Below are 11,682 nucleotides of genomic sequence, written 5' to 3' on the forward strand. Positions count from 1 at the left end.
GCATGTGGTTTCTTGGTCATGATCTATCATTGGCATGGATGATTGTCTAAATTAGCAATGGATTCACCTAGCCTTGCCATTTCTTGGATAGTCATGGTGTTGTGGGTTCATTTCTTTGTTTTTATGGTTGGTTCTCATGTTTTCATTAGCATGGGTTGAGTTATTAGTTCCTAGAGACTTGGTTGGATAAATCCTCTAGAAGCCCTCTAACGGCTTGGGTTGAGGTATTAGTCTTAGAGCCTTATTTGGACAAATGATTTGGAAGCCCTGTAATAACTTGGGTTGAGTTATTAGTCCTGGAAGCGTTGGTTGGACAAACGCTCTGGAATCCCTTAGTGGGTTGAGTTACTAGGCCCAGAATCCCCGGTTGGAAAAATGCTCTAGAAGCCCATAAAAGTTGTGGGTTTAGTTACTAGTCCTAGAGCCTTGGTTAGACAAACACTTTAGATCCTGACAATAGTCGTGGGTTGAGTTACTAGTCCCAGAATCTAACTTGGAACAAACGCTCTGGAGCCCTGGAAGGCTTGTGTAGAGACCAATTTGATGATGGTTTTTTGATGTCCGATAGTGAGGTGGAATCAATGTTTGATGGGTTGAGGTGGTTTGGCCTCCAGGAGCCCTGGATAGTTTTGATTGATGTGTTTCATGAGATCCTACATTCAATCTTGGAATATGACACGTGGGTGACTAACTGAAGAGATATGTGGTTCAGCCATGTCTACGGTCAGGTGGAACGTCATAGTCCCATAACATGTTGGCTTTTGCATCATTAATATGAGGTTATTTCTCATTGTTATCTCATGAGTATTATACTAGTTTATATTTGAATTATATGGATATTGTTTCCTTGGTATTCTGTTGTTATTATGTTGGTTATGAATATGTATTATGACAGTGGCTATGCATGTCTCCCATCACATTTTTACTTGTATATGAATGAACAATGTATCTATGGCCTAATGGATGAAACTGCAACTAATTTGTTGAGGCAACAATGATTCTTAGCGATTCTCAGATAAGTATGAGAACCCTAGGCTCAAATATGTTGTTTACTCCCGTAGATTACATAATTGTGATATGTTTGACAAAATGACTGTTATGGCTAATAGGGTTCCAGTGAAGCCCTTGTTGATGTAGATGCATTTATATTATCATTCTAATGTTATCTTTCTGTTCTAAAGGTATTATTGAATTTTGGGCAGTGACCTGGGCTCTGGGCCTGAAAAAAGTGACTCAAATCCCAAGGAAGCTGGCAGACACTGAGCAAAATAATCCTTGAACGCTGGCATACCATGCTATGGGAGCGTCGAGAGCCTTTTGGGTGAAAGCATGCCCATATCATGGGAGCGTCTAGGGGTTAATTGGTCTAAAAACTTAGTGGGACTCAGGGGATAGTTACCTTAGAGGTTGGGATGGTTCCTAAGGGTCTTGTTGTTGATGTGAAAAGTCTGTATGGGGTGTTTCCATTGGTTCCACTTCCTTAAGGTGACTTAGGAAGTCAAATCATATCATAGTAACTTCTCATTACATGTTTACCCCGGTTGGCTGGTTATTTGGGTAGATGTGGGAGGAGGGTGTTACACATGATGAGTTATAATACCTTGATAAATATTATCGTAATGTTTTTATGCCTATGAATATTGTTATACTTCTTTGAGACTTGTGAAATTTTAAGCATACGTATAAGTTGACTTGGTAACAATAGTTTACCTCTTGAAAATTTTACACTAAAAAAATCATAAAAACCAACTAATTTAAGAATTCCAAAAACCCTATTCAAAATTGACATCACCTATCATAATTACACCCATTTTACAACTCCCATGTGGCACAAAGGGATTCAAAGGTTTTATATTCTTAACATGTCAGGTAACAAGTGTGTCTTGGAATTCAAGGAAGTAAGTCACAAGAGCCTTTTGGAATTGTAGCAGGTCGTAGGAATTGGAGCAGGTTGTGAGAGGAGGTTCATCTACTTACAATAGTACGAAATACCTTGGATCCAATAGATATCCGTAATCTAATGAGGCCACAATTTTTCTTGGAAAACAATAGAAATTTCTTCAAGATTTTGAGAATATATGATGGAAATTTTTGGAAACCATAGTTACAACTCGCAAGCTTCAAAATTTTGGGTGCCTCAGGGTTCTTGATTGTGCTAAACCCATTTCTACCATAAAAAAAAATGATTCAAACACTCCCATAATTCGATTTCTTGAAAAAATTCTAGCACAAGAATTTTGTCAGGGCGAAATTGTGGCCTTATTAGAAAATGCTTAAGAAATTGCCTAGTTGATTTTATTCAGGATCTATGTTAGGGAAAATGCATCCACAAATTATTCGTACTTTATTGTGTGAGGTTATTTCTTTTGACCATGGTTGAGGTGAGTGTGCATTGGATTTTGTATCTCTATTAACTGTGAATGTTGTGCAAGGGATTGAGGGTGGCGAGCTTTGTAGGAAAAAAATATATATTTTCCTTATACCATGACTATCGAGACTACCTTCCACGAAAAAAAATGAATTTATTTTCTTGAGAGAATCAAACTTTCTTTCTAGGAATTCTTGGATTGGGTTCTCCACTCTAGTTTTTCCCTCCTTGGAAGAAAGGAGGGGAAAGTCGTAGCGCGGTACAACTTCATTTGAGGCATTCAAGGTGGTACGAGCTAGGCACTACTCAAGGAAAGAGTGGTCTTTGGCCAGGGTAGCAAGCTCCTTTTCTTTGATTCTTCCTTTACATTCCAACATGGTCAAATATTTTTCACACATAGTGTAGCACTCCTCCCTCACACAACTGTTGCGTGTATTTTTAATGCAGGTCTCGTTACAAGATTGAAAATGCTTTCATAGAACACAAGAAAAATGAAGGTATTCCGAGGAATAATAATATAAATTATTTATTTCATGTTATTCATGAAACTGAATATAACATACCTTGCATTATAATGAAATTTATGAAATAGTATAACATCCATTTGACATTTTTGTTGATACAACACAAACATAAGTTAATATTTGTTTCCTGTATAAACAAGACAATGGGATATCATTATGTCTATATATCAATGGATGTTATTATGTCAGGGAATTTCCAAAGTTCACTTTAGTCTTTTATTTTTTCTAGGCATCATGTTAGCACAACCACCACGTCAGGGTTAGAGATCCCGATGCCACGATGAACTCTGCGTTGTGTTTTGTCCCTTTTCCTTAAGTTTATTATGCTTTGTACCGCTCTGTGCAGATGTTACAGGTCGATGAACCGACCCGACAATGGCGTCCGTTAAAAATTGAGATGGGTTGGTCGTGTTTTTGCATCCAATTCCTTGCATCAAAACATCTCTGTAATTCCTATGAAACTCCATCGATTAACCTCCCGGACCATTAGGGTTATAGAGAGTATTAAACACGTCTTTATTTTTTACGGTTTGGTTGTTTCTACCCTGAGAAGAATCCAACTATCAGTTTGGCGACAATCAGAATATGGAGATCCTTCAAGATTCTTAAGGGTGAGTTTTACCATGATTTTTGGTTATGATAGCATTGTGTGTTATTTTGATTATCAATGGGGAAATCTAGTTCATCAACGCGATTTTGATAGATTTCGATAAAATTATCGGCTTTTGAGGAAATTTGAGCAGTACCCAGATGAATTGTTTGATCTTTTTGATTCTACCATGGTTAAGTAAATCTACATTAAGGGATTGATCGTTCGTATCTGTTTTGTCCAGATTTTTGTAAGGGAATTACTAATGGATCGAGATTGGGTTTAACATAGCAAGTGTGTAAATCCATACTTTGTATACACTGCAAACTTAAAATTTTCGTTCTGTATAGAGGACAAATTTCTATTTCCTCTGTTGGGGGAGCTTTATCTAATTTATTTTAAGCAGTGCTTTTGCAAAATGCCTATTAGCACCTTAGTAATTTTGGTTGGAACAACAGTATAGGGCATAAATTATCTAATTTTAATTCGAGTTCTATCATCTCAAGGAACAATGAAGACATGTTGGTTGTCACGGGAGTGCTGAAATCAAACTGACGAACTTTTTGTTGGCCGTTGCATAAACTATCACAATCCAATAATGTACTAGTTTCTTGATAAGAAATCCAGAAGACAGAAGTTTGGACAAACACACGGGAGCTCACAGGTGCAGATCACCAGGAGCTCCCACCAGTAAATGCATTCGCTTCCCTTATTCATTAATCATCAGGAATTAAATAGATACATAGGCAAAAACAGATTCCTAATTAATAGGAACTGAATGTCAAATAAAAAGCAAATCATAACTACGTAACCTATTCTCCATTAATTTCTAACATTTCTCTCTTAGGAACTGAATGTCAAATAAAAAGCAAATCATAACTACGTAACCTATTCTCCATTAATTTCTAACATTTCTCTCTTAGGATGATATATCACGGGAGATTGGGCATCATTTGGTTGTTTCTTTAAACTCTCGGTTGAAGGGTATGCCTGCATTGTGCACATCTAGAGATTTTTTGCTCTAGCTCTTACAGTTCGAGGTCTCTGAAAGTGGCCCCCAATTCCGATGAGGAATTAAGTGGTCTAGGAAAGGTTCTATGCATGATCAAACAATCTCATGGCAGCGTTTTGAGAAATGCAAGGGGAGGTGCAACGGCAACCCGAACATGAAATGCCAACAACTTTGTTCAACGTAATAACAATGCAACAATAGGGGAAAACTCTTCAATGACATGTCGTTCCATCGCATGAAAGAAATCACCTTCCATAGTTCCCCCTTCCTCTGAACTATTGCCATCTTTCAGGGATGTACCAAGCTTAGAGACACAAATTGTTCATAAAAGAATTGAATCTTTGCAGTGTAGTATTTGACTTCACTGACCCCACTAAAATGTAAAGGAGAAAGATATCAAGCGGCAGACACTGCTTGAACTCGTCGATTACATAACATCTAGCAATGAAAAATTTACTGAACCGGTTATGTAGGAAATCACAAAAATGGTTGCCGCAAATTTGTTCAGAAAAGGATGATCCATAAGAGGAAGAACCAGAAGTACTGGAAAGTTATGATCCAGAAGAGGAAGAACCAGCGACGGAACTTGCTTGGTCACACTTGCAAATAGTTTATGAATTCTTGCTAAGGTTTGTGGCATCATCTGAGACAGATGCGAAGGCGAAAAAGAGGTATATTGACCATTCTTTTGTCTTGAGGTTACTGGATTTTTTTGTTGAAATATTAATTTCAACCGCACATTTATTGCAGCGTTGTTTTGGCAAAACCACCCAGACTTCCCCGCACCATTTATTGGCAAAAGCGGTATCCGTAAGAAGGGCTCCGAACACCCTGACCAAGTGACACGCGTCCTCAGTACGATTTGAAAACCACCAATCCCCCGGCCATTAAACATCGTTTGGCTTGTGTGAGTTTGTTCTGCGAAATGCGTCCGATCAGGTCAACGGACATAATCTTATTCAACCTGCCAGAGCATTAGTTTTTGTTTTTACCGCTGTTTTTATTTAATGTATTTAATGAATTGTCATAGTTTTAGGTAAAAGCTTTAAAGTTTTTCATACGGCATGTATTTTTTTTTGTTAACCCATATGATGTGTGAGTGTTGACTTTTAATGGTAATTTGCATGCGGGAGGAGATGAAGTTGTGTTCGCAGCAGCGAGGGTTGAAGAATCAGAGTTTTGCACAGCGGTGCAAGGTTGAAGATTTGTAAAAAAAAAAAGAGGAACGCATATATATATGCAATTCCTTTTGTTATGTGTTGAATATTGTATGATGCAAGGCATATACGCACAGCAGTGGGAAACATAAACGAAGGGGGTTGAAATGTAATTTTTTTGTTTTGCTCAAATGAAAGGGAGCAAGAGCGAATGAAGAATGACCGTGTGAATTTTATTTTTGAGATTGAAAAGTTATGTAAGAAATTTTTACAGCATGTGCAAGAATTTCATTTTATAGCAGTAAATGTAAAAACCTTTTTTTTTCCAGTAGTAAATACTCGTGGCATTCCACTATTGGAGACAACTCATTCTCCTCGCTATTGGAGACACAACTCATTTTCTCTGTCCGCCAACGCGGGCACTTTCTCTGCGCTCGTTCCGTCGGTCTTTCAGTCAACACGTTAAATACATGTTTCAACGTTGCGTCTTTACTCCATCAAACTCAAAGGATAAATATATATCGTCGTGCAGTTGGGCTTATACATTGCACTGTTTTCCATTGAAATGGTGGTAAATTAGATGTGCGAAGCTTCTTCATGCAGACATTATCACTCATGTGTTGTTGTTGGTATACACACATTATTAGTCCCTGCGTAAAAGGCATACATGGACTATTCATCCTTACCCATATTAGTTTTGAGTTTACTATATATTATTTTTCGTGTTTTTTATTATTTAATCTAGAAAACTAATTATATATATATATATATAATAAAAAATGAAAAGATTGTTAAATTTAGGTTTTTTAATCAATATCAAGTTTTTTGGTAAGAGGTTTTGGCGGAATTATGATGTGATCTATGCTAAAAACTCTTCAAAAAAATAAAAAGAGATTTTCACCTCGTTATTGGTTGAAGTTATTTAAGGGTTTTATTGTCAGCTTTCCGTGTGCCCAGGTATATTTCTCGTCAAAAACTTAGATAAAAGTAAAGCAATAAGTGATGTTATGCATATAAACCTGAACTAATGCTAACTTTCAAGTTAGCATTACTCTGAAATATTTAATGTTTCATATGTTTTCATAAGTGACTTAAGTTATTTAAGGGTTTTATTGTCAGCTTTCCGTGTGCCCAGGTATATTTCTCGTCAAAAACTTAGATAAAAGTAAAGCAATAAGTGATGTTATGCATATAAACCTGAACTAATGCTAACTTTCAAGTTAGCATTACTCTGAAATATTTAATGTTTCATATGTTTTCATAAGTGACTTTTGCATGAAATTGTTACGTACACCTCTGACAATAAACTGTCAGGTGTAGCTACCTGTGTCTGCCGCCTCAACACATGTCTGGCTTCTCATCACACTACCTCATCTCACGACCTTGCAAGGTTAGCTTCGCTTTGACAATTTAGAGCCCGAAAGAATTTGGTTCCTAGATACATGTATCTGTTAGAGGTTCCTGGTCCAGTGTTATGGTAATCAAATCCATGCATGTCTACCTACTATCGGTGTTGCTAACCCCGAATCCTACAGATTGTTCTATTGTTTTTATTGTTTCCCCAGTCTATTTTGCCTCTGTGACGTGACCTACCTGTCCTTTTGATTTGAACAACTAAACTCAGAAACAAATCTTCATAATTTTTTAGCAGATTCACAACCTCTCTGTGATACGCTGAATCCTAAATTTGGTTATTTGTAATTCCTTAAGTCTCAACGGATCCAAATCCAACAATTGATCCACCTGAAGTGCTAGTAGGTGGGGAAAGTTGATAAGCGAGGGAAGAAGTGCATAATTATGGAAAAGTTTAGCAAATGGCTTCGCACCTTGGTTCTTACAGTAGCTAGCCGTGTTACTCGAGGATGCAAATATAGAAGGGCTCTGTTGCTTCTTGGTCTGAAAGCGTGAATTTTATGACAATGGAAGTTTTGGTATTGGGACGTCTTGAAAGTTGGAAGGGCTGGTATCTGATTGTTATGTCTTTTAGTCTCTAGTTCTCTTGGATTTTTTTTTTAACATATCAAGAATTATTTACCTTGCTACATTGAAGTATGGACCTGATATTCGCCCATGTTCCCAAACATTTCATCAAACAACGTTGTAAACACAATATTGGAAAGAGTAGTCTTTCCCATACCACCGAAGCCATGCAAGATAATTGCTACCACATTTTTATCATTTCCCCACTTTAGCAGTTCAATAACTTCTTCCACTTTTTTTTTTCCCGATTAAAAAATGACACTGCTCGTGAAATAACAATTCAGGGTCACCAAGAGAATGGTGTCCGGGAATGTTTCCTTCAAATAATAAATATAATGGCAAAACCTATTTCATCATTCACCTGTGTAGATACTGGCAATAGGTGTGAACCTCAACTGAATATTGTAAGTGGTCAATATTCTTGTAAGAATATATACAGAAAATCAAATATGTAGGCCATGTGATGAATGCATCCACTGAATATGGAATAGGTAAGGAATAGAAAGAAATATTAGTCAACAAAAGACATATCAAATTTTAGGACTGATTCATTCCAATGCTAATTTGGTGAATATTACTACTAATAATACTCTAGACAGAAATATGCAAAGTCAATTTGAAATTAGTATTTTTGGGTGCATCCCTCAATCAGAGAGATTGCAAAGGAAATAGACAGTTTACTGCCATGTCCTTAAAATAATCGAAGGTCATGGTGACAACGATGCCAAAGAATCCAATGATTGTTGTGTTCAAACAAATGTAAATTCTCGTGAAATGTCAAGAACTAGGAGTGAACTTGGAGTGTGCATTTGATGATGAATAAGTTTTCAAAAGTTTCCTATCCCTTTCTAATCTCTCCCCATCTACAGGGGTAGAAGAGAAACATCGTAATTTATATCCCCATCTGGAGGAAGAGGAGAAAGAGCATGACCTGGTTGAAAGTGAGAAAAAAAATACTGGATCATTGCGAGACATTACCCATGACTCTAGATTGCAACATGTACGTGACAACACTTCCAGTCTTGGAAATGATAGATCCAACCCCATTCATTTGGCAGGACTGAACATAGAAGGAACAACACAATTTCCAGGTTCATTGCAAATATGGGATTCCATTTCTCTGATAGAGAAAAGTCTGCTTCCAAGGAATTATTGAGTCGTTCTCTTGAGATTAATTCTTCTTTTTGTGAGTGATCAATGAATCAAGATAAACCTTTGCCAACGCCTGAAAATATGGAACCCGGTGTTAAGAAAAAAAATGAGTTTAAGAGGCATAAACATCTGAATTTTGCAATTTGTATGCAAGAGAAACTTCAAATGAAAGTGTGCAGCATGACACTAGTATTGGTACATCACTAAACCTTCATCCATATACTACAAGTTTGAAGATATTGTTGGAAAGGTAGAGGAGACAAAACACAAATTCACACATAAAACACACGAGCTGCGACTCTTCTATTGATCACACAAAACTTGATTCTTACAATGAACCCGGTGAAGGGTATTTAACCTTTTCCAATTAGCAAATTGCCTAAAATATATTGACATGCACACACACTTAACTTAGTTAACTTGCACTCTAAATATGGACTGCACTTAACTCTGCATCCATCACTCGACTTGACTCAATGCTTACTTAACTAACTCTCTAGTTTTAACTAACTCCACATGCAGGAGTAATTACAATTTCTAACACCCGCCCCTTAATTACGACCGTATGAATCAACATGACTTAACTATTACACAAACATGCATGTTGGTTTAAGTCTAAGCTAGGCTTACAATGACTTAAGACTTTCACAATTTTGCATTTTATTTTTCTCTTCTTCCAAATTTTATATCCTCGAAATTGCTTCATTCTCTGTTGCGCTTTCTTGTTGTAGGCTTTATTCACTTGTTGCTGCTGCAAATTTTCTTTGACTTGTCTTGATTTGTGCCAAAATGCAATTTGATCTTGTCTACTACATCTACCTCTTCAAATATTTGTTCAACCATGGATTGTTGCCATAACATTGCATCTTCAAATTGTCTTCTTTGCTTTGCTTCTTGCACTTCATATTCCTGACTTTCTTTCTGCCATATTTCTTGATAGCAAAATCTTATCTCTTCTTGACTCCATTGCTGAAAAATGGTTTCAATGCATTCATCTTTGTCTTTAGAAACATCCATATCATTCTTTTCACTTCCATCATCAGGTACTGTTGCTTTTTTCCTGTAATTTGCGCACTCAAGATCAATATTAACCTTTTCATTCAATTCTTTTATTCCAGCTGCTGCTTTAAGACTCACATCAATTTGTTCTATTGGTTTCTGAATCCTTTCTTCAGTGAGCTTCAAATCTGCATCAAATCTATTAACAACCTTTCTTTCAACTTCTGCTTCCATACTATTTTGAACACCTGCATATTAAAAAACAATGTTAGAAACATCTTTAATATGACTCTCTTCAGTGAGAGCTTCCTTCTCTACATCTGCCTTCTTTTTACCTGCATGGAGGTTGTCTTCCATTGTTATGTTGTTAGTGGATATTCTCATAAAAAATTCTTCAATCACTTTATCTTATTCTTGATCATCAATTGCTAGATGCCATACTCTTTCATGAGCAGTTCCAACTGCTTCAAATCTCGCTGCTACAATGGCAGCTTCAACCTTCAATGTTTCATCAAACATTGCGCTTACCATATTGCCACAATCAATCTGTGTTTCAAAAAAGAAACCACACATATCATCAACACAATGTTCATCCACACTCTGGTGGGATATCTGAGTATGCATGTGCTCATTGTCAATTTCATTGACAATATCAACTTCACCAAATCCATCAGCTGCGGCTAGATTCACCAATTCAAATCTCACTTTGCAGTCATCATCCACATGTGTCTCATCAGAGTGGAATTCATAATCATCTGTATCATCCACATTACAGTGGAGTCCTTGAGCACTTATTTGCTCTTGCTCTATTTCACACACAAAGGCTTAAAATTCTCTCTCTGCAATCTTTGCTGCAACCTCTTCATCCATATGCATGCTTGCATAATGGGTTTCAATTTTATGCATCATCCACTTTTGGGTGGGATTCTCCAAGCTCTGTTTTCCTCTCAGAGTCTTGCTCATCTACTCTCAGATTTGTGGCTAACTTCTTTGCTTGTGACATAACCTGCTGCTGCATGTCACTCTCCTTTGTGCCAAACTCTTCTTCCAAGATCTTCCATGCTTCTTTGGAAGTTGTAGCTTTTGCTACCTTGCACAAACACTTCTCATCCAATGCCTGTTTTATAAAATTCAATGCTAAAGCATCGCATACTTCATCATATGGGTTATTAGACTCGTACTCAATTAACTCTTTAGCTCTAAGAAAAGTTAACATCTTGATAACCCAATGATCAAAATATTTACCTGTAAACATAGGAGGTGGTAGTAGATCAAAGCTACACCAATCACCCTCAATTTCTTCTTTGTCTTTTGCTAGATTTCTCAGTGCCTTAGTTGTAGCCTGAACCTCTCTAACCATGGAAATGATCTTTGCCTCTTCTTTTCAATTTCTTTTCTTAATATGCTTCAGTCGTGCTTTGCGACCCATGACTGTGGTCTTTTCTCTTCTTATAGTTGCTTTGCTGATTGCATGTTGTCTGTCTTCCATATAGCCCCAGAAAAAAAATATAATTTTCAATATGTGCCCCTTAAGGCACAATCTTCTCCCAAAACACTGTCATGCTTAACAAAATGCCAAATTACTTTTATAGACTACCAAACCTTTGCAAAATTCCAAACCGACTTTCCAATAAAATTTCCAAAAATATTTCAAATAAATCATACACTTTCTTCAACGTACTTTTAATATCTCCAACCTAAAAAGGGAACTTCAATAATCCTTTAACCAACAGGGTTCACCTTCAACCTTTTACTTCCATGGACTTTTCCTATGCCAACTAAAAAACACTTGAAAGTGAAATAATATTAAATAAAGTTTTCAAAAATACTTTGAACCCAAACTCACGATGGTAGGGTGACACTTTTTACGAACATGTGGATTTTTTGCAAACGCAACTTAT

Source organism: Pinus tabuliformis, chromosome J (assembly GCF_031772625.1).
Source record: "Pinus tabuliformis cultivar Carrire ecotype Pingquan chromosome J, CPIR1, whole genome shotgun sequence".
In the NCBI taxonomy this organism is placed as follows: domain Eukaryota; kingdom Viridiplantae; phylum Streptophyta; class Pinopsida; order Pinales; family Pinaceae; genus Pinus; species Pinus tabuliformis.